At 37.4% G+C, this 18,198-nt stretch overlaps 1 pseudogene; it reads right to left on the bottom strand.

Annotated features, from left to right (window-relative positions):
• Nucleotides 1-618: 618 nt before the first annotated feature.
• On the bottom strand, nt 619-17,580 carry LOC114044374 (annotated as a pseudogene).
• Nucleotides 17,581-18,198: the final 618 nt, after the last annotated feature.

Here is an 18,198-nt window from a genome sequence, read left to right as displayed (position 1 = left end):
TCACATGGCCAATGAATAGAGAAACCATATTAATTGTAGGTATTTTGACTCCAAGTCTATTCTGGCTCTCTAAATCTCTCTCTTTTCCTATCTAATAGATCTTGATACATTAGCTCTTTGAGAGTAGGGATTATTTCATTCTCTGAATTTGTGTCCTAAATACTTATCACAATGCCTGGAACATAATAAGCACTTAATAAATTTGTGCTGATTGATATTAGGAAGTATTTCCAAGAATGTCATTACCTATGCTTTGCAAAAATATCCTTCCATGTATATGATTGTGATGGAATACCAATGTGCTTTAAGAAATGATGAGCAAAATTGTTTCAGAACAGCCTAGGAAGACTTATATTAACTGATGCAAGGGGAGCAGAACCAGAAGGACATTGTACACAGTAACAGCAATATTATAATGATAATCAACTGTGATCGACTTAGCTATCCTTAAAGCAATAATCCAAGACAATTCCAAAGGACCCATGATGAAAAAATTCTATCTACCTCTAGACAGAGAATTGATGAACTCTGAGTGGAGCATTGAAGCATATTTTTTTCACTTTATTTTTCTTTTCTTTTTCATTAGCAGCTTCCACCATTTATTAACATCATGTTGATTTAATACAACCTCTGGGGTTTGCCCATGGTGCTTTTGATGTACAATGCCCTCACATTTTGCCTGTTTTTCTTCAGCAGAGAAACCAGGAAATTGACAGACAAATGAATATTGTAGACAAGTTCATCATCTGTCATCTTCACATGGCCAACAGCCACTGCCAGACACAGCACTTTCTTCATCTGGAACTTGATAGTAGATTTAACCTCATCAACCTTTGCCACTATATTCTCATTGTGGGTGAGCAGAGATGGAAACTTGCCGGCTTTGTTCAGACCAGGGCCCAGGATTTGAGGGATTTGCTTAATCAAAGACTCACAGGCCAAAAAGGCATCATACTTTTTAGCCAGCTTCTTGACCAATCTCTTGTTTTTATTCAACTTCTTCAGGGCCTCAATATCCATGTTGGGGATTTCTACAGCCTTGGCTCATCACAGTGCTGCTGGTCTCCAAGGACACACAGAGAAAATTTAGGTCAGGGTGTGGATTTGAGCCTGACGGTGCCAGAGAAACATTTGTCCTTTTGGGGATCATAGTTCTTCATACTGATTTGCAGCTCCACAGTCTCCAAAAATTTTCTGCATTTGCACTGGGTTCCATGCAGGACTTCCCACACAGCTTCATAGAATGTGTCATGAGAGACTTTGCTGCTTATGGCTGCTCACTGGTCACAAGCAGGGAAAAGTTCTTTTCTTTTTTTACAACTTGGCTTATGGAAATGTTTTGCATGACTTCACATGTATAACTGATATCATATTGCTTGCCTTCTCAATAGATGGTAGAGAGGCAGGACAAAGGGAAAGAATTTGAAATTCAATTTAAAAAATAATATTAAATAAAAATTACATATATATAATTCACACACATCTATCTATCATCTATGTCTCTTTCTCTATCTATCTATCTATCTATCTATCTATCTATCTATCTATATTTCCACTGCTTTCCACATGATTCTCTTACATTAATGGTCACCAGAAACACTGTCATTCTGAAGTAGAGTGCACAGAAGGAAATACTTGTTTTCTCAAATTGCCAGTGACCCAGACCTTGTTCTTTAATCAGAGACTGAGCTTTATAAAAATAAGAGCCTTGTATTTGGAATTTCTATCCCCCTTTAGGTTGTAGTAACTTATGCTATTCTTTCCTTTCAGCTTTTGTGCCATATTAATAGCATGTTTATTTTTCTAATGTTTATTTTCCTAAAGTTCATCAATTTGTTGACATGTTGCATTTGACCAAGACTCTTCCTGAAAGCACTCCTAAATAAAAGTTAATTTAGAAAAGTATTATTGACTTTTAGAAAAGAAAATAAATTCCAAGCACAAAAGTACCTCTGGAGAGATTAATTTGTAATTCAAGGAGATTGAAAATCACTTTCACTTTTGTCCAAGTGGTACTTCACAAAATGTTAGACTCACAGAATCTGAGATTTAGAAGGGAACTTAGAGGTTACCTAACCCAATCCATTATCAAATTCACAAATATTCTCTCAAGCATCCTTAGGATGCAGCTGTCCAGCTTTGTGACATCTCATGAATATTTCCAGTAATGAGAAGCTCACTTCCTCATAAAGTGGTTCATTCTACTGAAAGTTCTGAATATTTGATGTACTACCTCTGACTGAGATAAAAATCTACCTCCTTGAGTTATTATTTCCTCCTTCAATAACTCAATAAACATTTATTAAGTACTTATTGTTTGCAAAGTACTATGTTTGATCTCTGTACTCATTCAGCTTCCAGTCTAGGCAAGGAGAGGTATAAACATAGCATTATTAGTCCTGTCTTTGGAGTATTACAACATAGATTATATTTACTTTTCTGACATCAACATTTCAAATACTTGAAGATAGCTTTTGCAACCCATTGATATGTTTGTGTCCTGGCTAACAAGTCCATTTAATCCCCATTACTCTATTGTCACCACAGGACAGTTATTCGGTGCCTTCCATTTGTTTATAATTGTCTTGAGTGACAACATTCAGTCTTTTATAACCTAATATTGTTTTGTTTTGTTTTGTTTTTGATGCCAAGCCTAAATTACCTCTATCAACTTCCATCCATTGCTCCTACTTCTGCCCTCTGGTTTTATCAAACAGTACAAAGCTCATTCCTCTTCCACATAATAGTATTTCAAATAACTGAAAACAGCTTCTGTGTCCCCCACTAATCTTTTCTTCTCCAGCTGCTGCTACAATACAACTTAGGGGACTACTGAAAAAGCCAATGATGATATAGAACTCTAGAGATGGACTTATGTCTGTCATTCAAGGACCAGTCTAAGTTCAATGACATTATTGATCACTTGATTGGCCTCAGGTAATGTATTTTTTGGTGTGAGCAATTTTTATCATCATCTATTGAGTTGTAAAGTCAAGGAAGACAAACTGGACCACTTACAAGAAGAGGTGACTATTGCTATTTTCTGAAGATAGAGGATAACTACAGAGGGCAAGTAATATATAGTCACAGAGGAGAAGCCCACACTGATGAAATCACAGACCCTTGAAGTATGGAAATATATTCAGGGGCACTGCGTAAGTGGTAGCATCTCAAAAGAAGCATTGTGCCCCTACTCCTTTGTACCTATCTGATGACTTATTGATGAGAGCCAGATGGTAACAATGTCAAGGTTGGTTTTACCAGTGTTCGATTTACTCTTTTCTGTTGTCCAAAGACTTACACTTAATCTTCACTTGTATGTGTGGATACCAGTGGCTACCACCACACCAGTGGAGCTATGGTTAGAAATTTCAATGAACAAATTTAGGGTAAATGTAAGGAACAGCATATACACAATTAGGGGAGAAAAATATCCACTAGGGAGGTGAGATTGAGACCACATAGGAAGTAATGCCTCTGAGATATATTATATGCTATAGATCATTCCAAGAAAAAAAAAACATCTGTTTAGCATCATAGGGAAAAAAATCAAACTTTCTATGGGACACTTGGGTTTTTCATTCTCCTGAAGAATGTTGGGCAATCTTTCACTGAATATTAATGAAGCAAATTAGTGCAGAAACGTCCTACTGCATCTCAGCCACAGGAATCAACATGACTCATTAGGCTCCTGTTGATTAAAAATGTGAAAGTGGGTTTCCTTTCTTTTAATTCTAATTAAATAAATTTGACAAGCTTTCTTGATTCCCAATTGGTTAAAATCTCCCAAGCTTGAAATGAAAGAAAGATGTAACTTCCTTGTAAACAACATTTACTGGTTTACATTTTGGAAACTTTCTCTTGGGTAAAGCAACAAGAATCAGGCAGATAGTGGAACACTAGACATATGACTGGCCTCCCACATGGTAGTGAAAAGACAAAGGTGACAGTCATATGATTACACGTGAGTTAGATGGAAGTGGTAGATTGGGTCCAGTATGATTTGCAGAGGATTCTAATGTCACATAAGGGACAAGCCCAGATTTAATTCCCTGTTACACAGCTTAGCCATAGCAAGAAGTGGCGGTGAATGGAGCTGACTTATTTTTGCTGTCCACTCTGATTTATATGCATCCATATAGACCTGGTTGAAGACTATGCTTGAGAAGCTTATCATCAGAGTCACAGTACAGCAAGGGAAGACATTTATTTTTATTTCTGTCCTTTCTTTTCAGTGCCAAATAAAACCTTCCAAACCTTAAGTTGTACAATTCTGTGCACAGTTTATAACCACATAAATGCAATCTATTGTGGCAGTAAGCACAGGAATATAATAAAGACCTGAACAAGGCCTGACTTGAAGCATCAGGGAAAAAATGAAAAGGGGAATTGCTTTCCTCTCTATTTTGCTTCTCTCTTCTCTTCCTCTCTATTCTATCCCAAGCTTTCTAGCCCTCCCCTCCTCCAAAACCTTCAAGAAAGAGGACTTGAAAGTAAGATTTATGTGAAGGAAGGATTACTATGTGTTTCATTGTGATTTTCATTTTTTCAAGAAGTTTGTATTAATATCTTTTCAACATCATCTACATTTTTCAATGTAGTCCCCCCTTGAAAAACCATCTTATATATAAAAAAATAAAAATGATAAAGCAATGGTTCAGCTAAACTAACCAACATATCAAAAAGTCAATATTCTAAACCTTTATTAGATTGTTTGCCATATTGAGGAAGAGCAAAAGGAGGGAGGGAGGGAGGGAGGAAGAAAACATTTGGAACTCAAAATATTATAAAAATGAATGTTGAAAACTATCTTTACATGTAATTGGGATGATTTCAGACAAACCTGTCTATAGTATCACCAAATTTTGCACTTAAAATTTTTAAACATTTTTATTTGAAGTTTTGAGTTCCAAATTCTATCCTTTCTTCCCCTCCCCCCCTTAGACAGTAAGCAACCAGATATAAGTTATACATGTCAATTGTGTAAAACATTTCCATGTTAGTCATTTTGTACAAGAAGACTCAAATAAAAGAAAAAAAAAAGAAAGTGAAAAATAGCATCCTTTAGTCTATATTCAGTCAGTATCATTTCATTTTCTGGAGGCAGATATTATGCTTCATTATTAGTCCTTTGAGATTGTCTTGGGTCATTGTAATGCTGAGAATAACCAAGTCATTCACAGTTCTCCATCAAAAAATATTGCTGTTACTGTGTATGATGTTCCGGTTCTGTTCACTTCACTATGCATCAGTTCATATAAGTCTTTCCAGGTTTGTCTGAAATCATCCTGCTTGTCATTTCTTATAGCACAAGAATATTCCATTACAATCATATACCACAGCTTATTCAGCCATTCCACAATTGATGGGCATTCCTCTGATTTCCAGTTCTTACCCACCACAAAAAAAAGCTTCTATAAATATTTTTGTACAAATAGGTCCTTTCCTCTTTTATTTTGGATATCTTTGGGATATAGATCTAGCAGTGGTATTGCTGGATCAAAGGGTATTCTTAGATTTATATCACTTTGGGCATAGTTCCAAATTGCTCTCCAGAATGGTTGGATCAGTTCACAACTCCACTAACAATGCATTAGTGTCCCAGTTTTCCAATTTACCCTCCAACATCCAACATTTTCCTTTTTTGTCATATTAGCCACTCTGATAGGCGTGAGGTGATACCTCAGAGTCGTTTTAATTTGCCCTTCTCTGATCAATAGTGATTTACAGCATTTTTCTATTTCTTTGTCTGAAAACTGCCTGTTCATATCCTTTGACCATTTATCAATTGGGGAATGACTTGTATTTTTATAAATTTAACTCAGTTCTATGAGTCAAGAACTTCTCAGTTTTATTTGAGAAATGAGGGCTTTATTGGAGATACTTGTTGCAAAAGTCCCCCCCCCCCAGTTTTCTGCTTTCCTTATAATTTTGGTTACATTGGTTTTGTTTGTGCAAAATTTTTAAAAATTTTATATAATCAAAATTATCACAGATTTTACATTTTTGTACCAGAACTATGGCCATAACATGCAAAATTTTAAATGAATTATGAAACATTTTAACCAACCATTAATCTTACTATCAATGCTAACATTTATGAGGGAAAAGAAACTTTGTTGATAATTAATAGGTAGATATCCTTTTTTGATTATGTACTGGCTATTAATGAATACAATAATTATATAGCATGTTCTAGCTTCAATGTAATATGTAAATGGATAACAAGAGCCACAATTAAGATTATTTTTAGGAATTGTTAATATAATGAATGTTTAGTATGGAAGGATCATTATTTTCAAAAGAATATGAGAAAAGTAGAATTAGTATGCTTGTTCATTTCTAGAGTAAAGCTTAATAGCTTAATTATCACGATTAACAATCAAGGTTTTTTTAAACTGAATTAAGAATTTCTAAGAACATAAATTTGGTTCTACGAGCATTGGATAGAAAATTCATCTGGAATATAGGTATTTCACCTTTTGGGTTATCCAAGAGCATCTAGATTTCAAGAACAATAAAAACTGTTATTTCTATCATGTTTTAAGTTCTCCAAGGCATTAATCATAGTATTTCTTATTTAATTCTCAGAACAGTCTATGAGGTAAATCATACAAGTAATACTATACTTATTTCTTAATAGAAGAAATTGAGTAGGTACATAGAGGTTATGTGACTTGCTTATGACCACACAGCATTTGAATCTGTACAATTAAAAATTGATTTCAATCCTATTTTGCTAAGACTTAGTCAAGCTAGATTTCATATTCCCTTTCTTTTTTTTTCTTTTTTGTTTTATTTTTGTTTTTGGGCAATTAGGGTTAAGTGACTTGCCCAGGGTCACACAGCTAGTAAGTGTTATGTGTCTGAGGCCAGATTTGAACTCAGATCCCCCTGAATTCAGGGCTGGTACTCTATCCACTGCACCACCTAGGTGCCCCGATATTCCCTTTCCATAGCCCTTTGCCCTTGTAAACTTCATCTCCCACCCAAATCCTGGAGAATCTTGCCTGAAAAGTAAGCTTTTGTCTAGTAATTACATCCACCTTTGTAATCCCACCCATCTCCCACTTTCCAGATAAACTTGATTTAATTAAAAGGTCAAATCTCATTCATTTAAATTATTGTAGCCAACTGGAACAGTGCCAGGCCTGGAGTCAGGAAGATTCATCTTAGTGAGTTCAAATCTGGTCTCAGATATTTACTATGTCACCCTAGGCAAATCACTTAGCCCAGTATGCCTTAGTTTCTTCATCTGTAAAATTGAGCTGGAAAAGGAAATGACAAACCACTGTGGTATTTTTGCCAAGAAAACTCCAAATGGGGTTGTGAAGAATTGGACACAATTGAAAAATGACTGAACAGTAAAAGCTACTCCCATTGCCAGGAGCCTTTGTCTTGTGACTTGAATCACATGTCTTGGCTGTGATTAAGGAAGTTTCAGAAGGGGGAATTTAAACTCTGGATTCTGACTATGTCATCCGTAGTCAATCAGAAGAAGACATACCTACATTGCTCAAGATTTTGCTTTGTCATCTTGATAATTGTTATAAAAGATCCAGTTAGCACTCACCCAATGTCTTGGGTCATTAAGAGAGGCCATCAACCCAATTTCTTGGTTACTGCTAGCCTAATTAATCGATCATGCTCAGAACTTTATACTTCATTTTATCTTAACTTTTAAAAATAACAAATTGATGCATGGTCCTGAATCCTAGGCCAGAACTTTATCTACTAAGCCAAAAACTGAACATTCAATGAACTTTTACCCTTTCTTTTACAAATTAGAGATCAGAAAATTTGTTCACCATAGGAATAGGGAAAACAGGTGTGAAAAAGATGTCACAGGAACCCTCCATCAAATGTCCTTATGAAAATAAGGTATCTGTTTTCCTCTGAAGAGTCACTAAAAAAAGGCTAAAGGAACTCTCCCAAGAGCCCTATTTACTTTTGTCAAAAACATCCTCACAGTACTCTCTCCGTGCTCATACCATATATATCTTTGTTTCTACCTCTGTCTGCTTCAGTTTTTTCATCAGTAAAATAGGAAATAGGAATAAAATAGCACCTACCTCACAAGGTTGTTGTGAGGATAAATTGAGAAAATGTCTGTAAATCACTTTGTAAATCTTAAAGCAATCTATCAATTCTTCTAGTGCAAGGCATAATTCTAGGAACATAGTAGATACTTAGCAAATGCTAGTTGACTGATTATTATTCAAAATTATAGTAAGCCTTCCCTTCTGGAAACTTCTTTTGCACATATGTGCAAGTCTCATGTAAAATCTGATTTACTGTTTCCATGATGTATCCCCATTAGATTATAAAATCCTAGAGGGCAGGTATTATCTTTTTTTGTATATTTAGTACTTGGCACAGAGTCTGGCACATAGTAAATCCTTAATAAATGCTTATGGACTTGACTTATGGACAACCTGGCCTCAGGTTTGCACTTGCTTGTTCTCTAATTACTTCATCTAGTCACCTAGCTTTACTTCTCTGAAGGTAGAGAAGCTCCATCTTAATTGCATTACTTTCACACAGTCATCCTATAGCACTTCTGTGGACCAATAAGGATGGACTTTAGCTCCAGAGCTGAGGGTGCAAGTTTCATCTATTGCTATGGCTTGATTATAGGTGCCAACAGGTGAAGATCATTTAAGCTAGCTGAAACAAAGAAAACATTTCCAGGAGAAAGCCTGCTCCAATGTCAATGGTTTAGTGGGGGCGAGCAATTATCCTCAGTGTGATTCATGTCATTAGGCCTCTGTCTTCACTGTTTGTCAAGATACTGCAGGTGTTATTTCCTCTGGCTTTGTAGAGACAGTTGGTATTTTTTCCCTTTGTGTTGAAAGTCAGGTTGTATTGTAGGAGTGGTTGCAAAGTCACTTGGTGACAGTAAAATTGTAAACCAAATCCCCAGAGTACCACTACTTGAAGTAATGGTTAAATGTGTATGTGTGGTGGTGGGGGAAATGATCTAACAGTTTCCTCCTTTACTAGCTAGGCAAGTGATTATCACCAATTATATTATGCCATAAAGTGGAGGCACTAAGAAGCTCTGTGAGAACACAAAAATGTGTAATGGCTATTTCTTGGGGGACTAATAGACTAGACAGGGAAGAACAATGAAACGAATTATTCATTTGTATTGAATGCCATTTGGGCAGATTAAGTATTTCATCCTTGTGGTTTCTTTTCACCTGTGATCATATTTTTGACTGAAAAAATGCTTTAATGGAAAAGTATGCTACATTCTCTCTCTCTCTCTCTCTCTCTCTCTCTCTCTCTCTTTCTCTCTCCCTCCATTTTTCTCCTTCTCTTTTGCTCCATCTTTCTCTGTCTCTATCTCTCTATCTGTCTCTCTCCTCCTTTCCTCTACATAATAAGTGTTTTCTCAATGCTTGTGAAATTGAGTTGGATTTTGCTGTGAAAAGAAAACAAAGGTATTTAGGTAATTTTCAAAGCTGTGCAATATAAGAGAAACAAGTCTATAGCATTTGGCGAGCCCATCTTTTCCATTAATTGTTTGGTACCTATTTACCTCTCTAGGGCTCAGAAGGATACACTCTCTTTTTTCATTTTTCATTTTATTTTTAATTTGTAGAATAAAACAAGCATAATAACAAAGTATAATAAAAAAGATAATTGCGCATGAAACTGCAAATCTATTATCTACAACTTGCTATTCTTTTTAAATATGTATTAAAGTTATCATGTAGATTTATTTTTTTCTTCTTTCTCCATCCCCACCCTAATGATGGCTACTATTAGACACAAATATATATATATATATATATATATGTAATTATTCTAAACATGCTTCTATTTATCAGTTCTTTCTTTGAATGTAGATGGTGTCTTTCTTCATGTCCTCTATAGTTAATTTGGATATTTATAATAATCAAAATGATTTCCTCATTCAAAGTCATTCTTAAAATAATATTGCTGTAACTTTTACAATGTTCTCTTGGTTTTGTTCCTTTCACTTTTCATTATTTTGTGCAAAGAACTAGAAATTGTTGAGATGCCCATCAATTGGGGAATGGCTGAACAAGGTGTGGTATATGATTGTGATACAATGCTATTGTGCTATAAGAAATGATGTGCTCAATGATCTTGGAAAAACAAAGAGGATGGACTCTCAACACCTCTCTCAGAGCACAACAGGATATGTCCCAGAGTCATAAACTCATTAAATCATGTAAAGTTCAAGTTAAGAACTCATTTAGATATCATCAAGGTCAATTTCCTCATTTTAACAATGTGGAAACTGAGGTCTAGAGATGGGAAATGACTTTCTTGAGAACCCACAAATTGTTAGTGGCACAGCCAGGCCTTCTTACTCACAAGCCAATGTTTTCCTACATACATGACTGCTTTTCCCCAGATCCCAGAGATCTCTCTTTGATTGAAACTCAACTAGAAGAGAGAATTAGTCAGTCACATATACATACTGCTCAAGTTTTTAACCACTAGAGAAACATCATTTCAACTCTGCACAAACATCTGTGACATTCAATATCTATCCATTCTCCAGCCATTCATCCATTCCACAAATAAATAGGTACCTACTTGTCAGACTTTGAAGATGTAAATGAGGCAATGACTTGTAGCTGAAACTAGCTTCAGGATGACTAGCTGTAAATCCTCTCCCTGATATTGGCTGCAGGATGACAAGTTGTGAATCCTCTTTCTGACACCTGCCACATATTTGACCAGGCACCCAACCAGCCTGAAGTTCAATTTGCTCAATGTAGAATGGTTATAGAGGTTGTGTAACCAAGTAAATAGAGAACAATCCATGAAGCTAGAAAGACTGGGATTCATACCTGCCTTTGGCACATAACTGACTTTGTGACCCTAGACAAGTCACGTGCTTAAGGCAACTCTCTAAGGCTTTATGTTGCAGAAAAGGTACTGACCCATATAGGTAAGGGGAGTTTCTTCACCTAGGAGTCCTCCAGGGCCAATGCTATTGAAATTACAGGTTAAGTCCCTATGGGTAAAGAGGAGATTCAATGACTGGATAGGGGAAAGAGAGTTGATGAGCTTTTGAGTGCTAGTTTAAATGTAGAGATGGTAAGTGCAGGTAGAACTTTGATCCTTTATCTGAGAAAAAAAATTCCTGGGGACAATGGGGCAGACTGCATCTTTGTATTCCCTCCCCCCAACAACAACCACAACAATAATATATTTATGAACATGAAGTGTAGTAATAAAATTCTAATAATCACATTTGGCCTAAATTCACTTAATTTTCATACAGGTACATCATGCAAGGCATGGTGGTATTATGTCACTAGTCTGAACTATTGACTGAGCTCTTCCTATGCTTCTTTTGATAATAATGAATAAATTTGTGGGAGAGAGAGAGAGAGAGAGAGAGAGAGAGAGATAGGAGATTAGCACAAAGGGACCTAGGGAATTGTGCCTTTGACTGCCACAAGATCATGTCATCCTTGTATTAGCCACCGCTGGGGAAGATTCAAAATTAAGATGAGATGTATTTCCACATGGGATGGGTGGGAAGGAGGCAAGATGAAGGTAACTGGGTCTCCTCCTAAACATGTTAGGGTCCATTAAGAAACCAAAGCATCTACACTCAGTACTGTAGCAACCAACCCTTCTTATACATTATAGGAATCAAAGGTACCTTAGGCAAGATGATAGAGTAGACAAAATTTATTTTCCATTTCTATTCCCCTTGCACACTGCTCTAATCTGCCTTCCTAGATAGCAGAACCATGCTCCAGATCACTTTCCAGCCCCTCTTTTACTCTATTTTTTCAAGGCCCTACTAGACAATTGAAGCTAATCTGATAAGCAACTGTACAATTGGTGTTAATGGCTGATAAAAGCATAACGTGATTAATCCTGAGATATATTAGTATTTTTACAAGTGACTTTAACATAGAAGAAATTCCTAATAGTTGGAATTTAAACACCATGGAAGGAAGATGGAAGAGATATTTTAGGATGATAGGAGTCTTTTGGAGATCCTGAAATCTAACTCCATAGGCAGCTTCCTATTCTTCCTATAAATATGGATAGATGACTCATACAACACTTTGCATTTTGAAAAGTGGGATCATAGATTTAGAGCTAGGACTCATAGTAGCTTCTTAAAGTATTCACTTTTAAAATGAGCTAACTGAGATCCAGAGATCTCTATAGGAAGGTTTAATGACTTTCCTAAAGGTATATGGGCAGCGAGGTTGCACAGTGAGTAGAGTCCTGGGTTCGGCTTGTCTTCATGCCCCATTGTCTTCATGAGTTTGAATTTAGCCTCAGACACTTACTATCTGTGTGACCCTAGGCAAGTCATTTAACCCCGTTTGCCTGAAACCCTCATCTGTAAAATGAGCTAGAAAAGGAAATGGCAAGCCACTTTAGTATTTTTGCCAAGAAAATCCCAAATGGGCTCATGAAAAATCAGACATGATGGAAACAACTGAATAACAACAAAGGGTATACAGATAATAAGCAACAGAAGAAGGATTTGAAGCCAAGTTCTCTGGTTCCTTACCCAAAAAAACTGGTCATCTTCTGATTGGGGAATTTTATTTCCAGTGATCAATAAAAGGCTAAAGGTCATGAAATGATTTTGTCAAAATATGTTCAAGAGCCTCATTTCTGACTTCTAAAAATGGCCATGTCAGGGTTGCATTCATGGCAAGGCAGGTGTTATCATTCCGCACAGAGAACTAAGATATGAGTCAATTCAGCTAGTTTTTACTAAACACTTCACTATATGCTTTACTATGTGCCAGACAAAGTGTTAGGCACTGCAGGCACAAAGACAACATTGAAAACATCTCATGCCCTCAGGGCACTTTCCATTTCTCAGGTCACACACATTCATGATGTCCAGTACCACCCAAATTTAATCCACTAGACATTTATTAAGATCTTCCAGCACAAGACACTACAGGTGACAGGGGATGCAAAAGGTCAAAAAGAAATATTTGGTGTATTTAGTGAGGTTATTTTCTACTGCCTTTGGCAGAGAGCATGTTTACTCAAATGAATGTAATATAAGGAAAATGGAGGAGGAGAGGGAAGGAAACAGAGGCATTGAAAGGGATGGGAGAAGGAGGGTGGAGAGAGAGAGAGAATCAACAACAGAGACAGAGAGAAAGAAAAAAGAGACAGAGAGACAGAGACAGAGATGTAGAGAGATAGAGAGAGAAATAGAGAGAGAAGAAGAAGAAGAAGAAGAAGAAGAAGAAGAAGAAGAAGAAGAAGAAGAAGAAGAAGAAGAAGAAGAAGAAGAAGGAGGAGGAGGAGGAGGAGGAGGAAGAGGAGGAGGAGGAGGAGGAAGAGGAGGAGGAGGAGGAGGAGGAGGAGGAGGAGAAGGAGGAGAAAAAGAAGGAGGAGGAAAGAGGGAGGGAGGGGAGAAGAGAGAGAGAGATCTAAGTCCTGGAGTGACAAAAGAAGACTTCAGAGAAAATATGACACTTAAATTAAATACTCAAGGGATCACATTCCAGGCCTGAGGGATATCCTGTGAAAATATATGGAGGTAGGAGATTAAGCAATGAAATGAGAAATTGACAGGAATGTGTATCGGTTGAATCATTGGAAATACAAAGACATGGGGAGAGCTTATTATTAAATTTTCTGTGGGAGCATTTACACCTCAGAAATCTGCAAGCACAAATCAGGCCTTTGGTTTATTGTTTTGTTGATTGTCTAAACTTAAGAAAAGAAAGGGAAGAAATGTTAATAATGCAGATTAAAGCGTATCCTGCTTTTTGCAGAACTGATTGTTAAACATTTACCAACAAAAAAGGGGGAGAGAAAACATACAATTCAAATATATTCATATATATGTATGTATGACCAAATTAGGTATGTGTATATATATATAGTATATCTGTAAATGCATATGTAACATACATATATACACATGTGTATGTTCACATATGTGTATATATGTATAGCTATCACATATAAAGGGTTTCATAGAATTTGTCAAAGGGATTATTAAGAGATAAGACTCTGTGACCATCTATCTTTAAGTGCCAGCCAGAGGAATGGATATTTTATCCTGTAAGTATTTAGGAGCCATAGGATGGTTTTGAGTAGGAATAAGGGTCATGTAGTTAAACCTATGCTAGGGGAAAATTCATTTAGTAGCCATTTGGAGGGTGGGTTGAGGAAGATCGATTAGGTGTCTATTCCCATAGTCAGGTGAGAGACGATTAAGGTTTGAGCTCTACTTGTGGCTATGTCGATGAATGGATAGGGACGGATGCAAGTGATGCATCAGTAAGTAAAATAAGTCACATTCTGTCAATGATTGGACTGGGGTAAATAAAAGAAAAGCATCAAAGCCAACTTTGAACTTATAAATTGGGGGTTGGGGAAGTTGTACATACCCCCAAAAGATAAAATAACATAACAACACTAAAGGGTAGAAATTAAAAGGATGTTCATTTCAGTAGAATACCTTGATGCTTCGATGCATACTTCTGTTGGTGTTAGTACCCCCTCTAACTTTGAATATGCTCTTCCAGAATTTATATGGCCAAAAACAATTTAAAAAAGAGTACATAATCCTGTAGCCAACCTGGAGATGAGTGTTTCTGAACTTAACTTGGATACTTGTTGAATGGCAGACATATACTCAGTCATTTGGCATCTACCAAACGGCATTACAGTCTGTTAGAGCCTTCAAAAGACTTCCTATTGGAAGAGCTTTCAAGAAGGTTGGGTTACCAAAATTAGTACATTTTGCCTCAAAGTAAAATAAAATTTTCCAGTATTTAGAGCTATCAAAAATGTACATGGCTACATCTTTAAGTAAGGTTGTTGTTATTCAGTCATTTCAGTTGTGTCCAACTCTTTGTGTCCATATTTGGAGTTTTCTTGACAAAGATACAGAGTGGTTTGACATTTTCTTCTTCAACTTGTTTTACAGATAAGGAAACTGAAGTAAACAGGTCACACAACTAGTAAGTGTCTGAGGCTAGATTTGAACTCATGAAGATGAGTTTTTCTGACTCCAGGCCCTATCCATTCTATCCACTGGGCCACCTACTTGTCCCTTTTAGTAGTGAGTCATTTATGATTAAAGATATTTCAGTAGGGGCTGTCTGCTTTTAGGGGATATTTCAGGTGATACTTCTGCTTTGAAAAATATTTGACTTTGATGACCTCTGAGGTCTATAATTTAAGGACATTAATAAGCTGGAATGTATCCAGAATAGAGCAACCAGGAGAGTAAATGGTCTGGAGTCTATATCATAATATCATATGTGGATAAGTTGAAGGAACTAGGGATGTTTAGTTCAGAGAAGAGAAGGGGTGTGTGTGTGTGTGTGCGTGTGTGTGTGTGTGTGTGTGTGTGTGTGTGTGTTTTGGAGTGGGGAAGGATATCTTCAAATATTTAAAGGGCTGTCATGCATAGAAGAGATTAGATTTATTTTATGTATCCCAGAGGGTAGGAACAGGAATGATGGATAAAAGCTTCGAAGAGGTAAGTGTAGGTTTTTTTTTTGTCAGGGAGAATTTCCTTACAATTCAAGTTGGCCCAAAGTAGAGTAGGCAGCAAGGGTGTTCCCTAAATAGGGTCTGTATGATCACTTCCTTTTGAAGACAAGTTGGATTAGATAGCCCCTGAGATCCCTTGCCATTCATCTCCCAAATTTAATGAGTCTACCCTGGGTATAAACATGTTGCATGTGAAACATAGTCAAGCCAAGTTGACTAGAAGCAAAATTTTGTGTTGACCAGTTGGTAGAGATAAGCATGGCTAAGTAACTTTCCATAATCATGTAAAATTTTGTTTCTCTGATGAAGGCTGGGCATACTCTCAGGTGCCTGCCTACCACAAAGCAAAATTAAACAGGTGGGGGCCTAAGAGGCAAATTCAGAGGCCTGCATATGTTTCTTCTGTTTGCCTAAGTGCCTGGTGCCTGAAATGTGGATAGAAAAACAATTGCCAAAGGCTCAGAGCCATCAGAAGAGTTATCGCCAAGGTCATTCAAACTAGATAAATGAATGTTTCCATTCTCCATCTGTCCCTTTCATGGTCACTGTGGTACTCCCTCAGGAGGGAGCACAAGTGTGCACAGTACATCTCCAATAGAAAAAGAAACATTGACTGTCATCATTTTGCCTACATTTAGTTAAATACAGCAGCAACTTCAACCTCTGAAGGAACTCTGGTCTTCTGGCTGGAGCTCAAGCCTTTAACAGCAATAACTTAAAAGATGTCATGTGGTATGTACTAATTAGGCATGCCAAATCCATTAAAAATCCAAGTCAGAGCACTTATGCAATTAGTAAAATTTTGGCCACTGTCCATACTTGCCAGATGGCCTCTCTGAAACCCCTATGTTCTTGGAGAAATTGTGCATGGAGACAAAGAACAGATTTCCTATAAAGTAGTGATGTAAACAGAGGGTCCAACCACATGAAGAAAAGAAACTATATGTAGTAGCCAGGCCAGTTTAGTGGAAATCTTATGGAAAAAATGGGAATAAGCATAGTACAATGGAAAAAACTCTTGAAATAAGAATCAAGAGATCTGGGTCCTAACTCCTACTACTAAGAATAAGAATAATTGCTCTTCACATAGCATTTGGAGCTTTCCAAAGTACTGTATAACCTCTCTCTTATTTCTGAGATAGGGTATAAGCTTCTTGAGGACAGGGACTGTCTTGCTTTTGTCTTTGTATCCCCAACAATTACTGCTGTTCCTGACACATAGTAGGTTTGTAATTAAGACTTGTTGATTGACCTTCACAATGACTATGTTAAGGAGTTACTACATATAATATCATCTCCATTTTAGAGGTGAAGAAATGAAACTCAAGGAGGTGATGTCATCAATCCATGGTCACTCAGCTACCAGATAAGCAGATACAGCTGATGGCTTAGTGGTGAAAGTGCTGGACCTAGAATCAGGAAGACACAAGTTCAAATCTGGACATAGTAAGTTGTGTGACCTTGGGTAGATCATGAAACTTTTGTTTGCCTGAGATTCCACAACTATAAAATGAAGATAATTATAGCACCTATATTGAAAGGTTGTTGTGAGGATTAAATAAAATTTTATTTGCAAAAGTGCTGTTTTTTTCTGCTTCTGGGAGCCAAGATGGCAGAATAAGAAGTAAGTTGCTCTCACCATCCCTTGTTAACCTCAGAAAGCCCAGAAAATATCACCCCAGGAAAAACCCTGGAACAGCTGAACCAGCAGAAAGATGGGGTGCAGCAGTCCTATAGCCCAGGAAGCTTGAAGGATTAATGAGAAAGGCCCCTCTTGCCCTGGGAGAGGGGAAGCAGTACAGAAAGGAAGACATCCCTACAAGCTAGCAGAAAGCCCCACCTCAGTATACCAGGGCAGATCCTGAACCCCAGGTGGTGGAGCAGGCAAGCACCAACACCAGGAACCCAGAGTGCCTCAGTACAGGGAGGGGAGCCACTGGAAAACCGACTCAGAAAACCACCACATGCCACAGTGTTCTCCAGCAGCCAAGTCTCCTTGTGCTTCAGCAAAACCCTGGGAAGCACAGCTCCAAGGGGGGAAGCCCCAGGTGGAGAGACATCCTGCAGCAGCGAAACATCCATCTGCAAGGAGCTAAAGAAAGCAAAAGACCCAGGTGAGCAGGTACCCTCCAGAGCCTTGACTACCCATCCCTACCCCTAGAGCTCCAGTGTTGCTGATTCTAGCCCAACACCAGGTAAACTGCCAGAAGCCTACAGCCTCCAACTGTCAGCATCTAAGGCCCCAACACACAAAGCCAGTGACCAAGCCCCAGAATCCCAGCACAAGAAGCTTGGGTTAGTGCCCCTTGTTCCCCAGCAGGAAAGCTCAATTTTTTAAAGGCCAGAAAATAAGCAAACTCCATGAGCAAAAAGAAATGTACCATAAATTCTTATTATGGGGATGTGAAGATCAAGGCAGAAATTTTGAAGAAGACAGCATTGCCAACAAACCCACATCTGAAACCTCAAAAGGGAATATGAACTGGTCTGAAGCCCAAAAAGCCTTCTTGGAAGAGCTCAAGAAGGATTTTAAAAAGTCAAATAACAGAGGTAGAAGAAAAATTGAGAAAAGAAATGAGAGATATGTAAGAGAGAGTAAATAGCTTGGAAAAGGAAGGACAAAAAATTAACTGTAGAAAACAAGTCCTTAAAAAACACAATTGTTCAACTGGAACAATGTACACTGGAGAAAACAACTCC

Source organism: Vombatus ursinus, unplaced genomic scaffold (genome assembly GCF_900497805.2).
Source record: "Vombatus ursinus unplaced genomic scaffold, bare-nosed wombat genome assembly UNPS02014773.1, whole genome shotgun sequence".
Classification (NCBI taxonomy): Eukaryota; Metazoa; Chordata; class Mammalia; order Diprotodontia; family Vombatidae; genus Vombatus; species Vombatus ursinus.
Note: the sequence above shows the minus strand (reverse complement) of the source record. Positions and strands in the feature narration are given on the sequence as shown.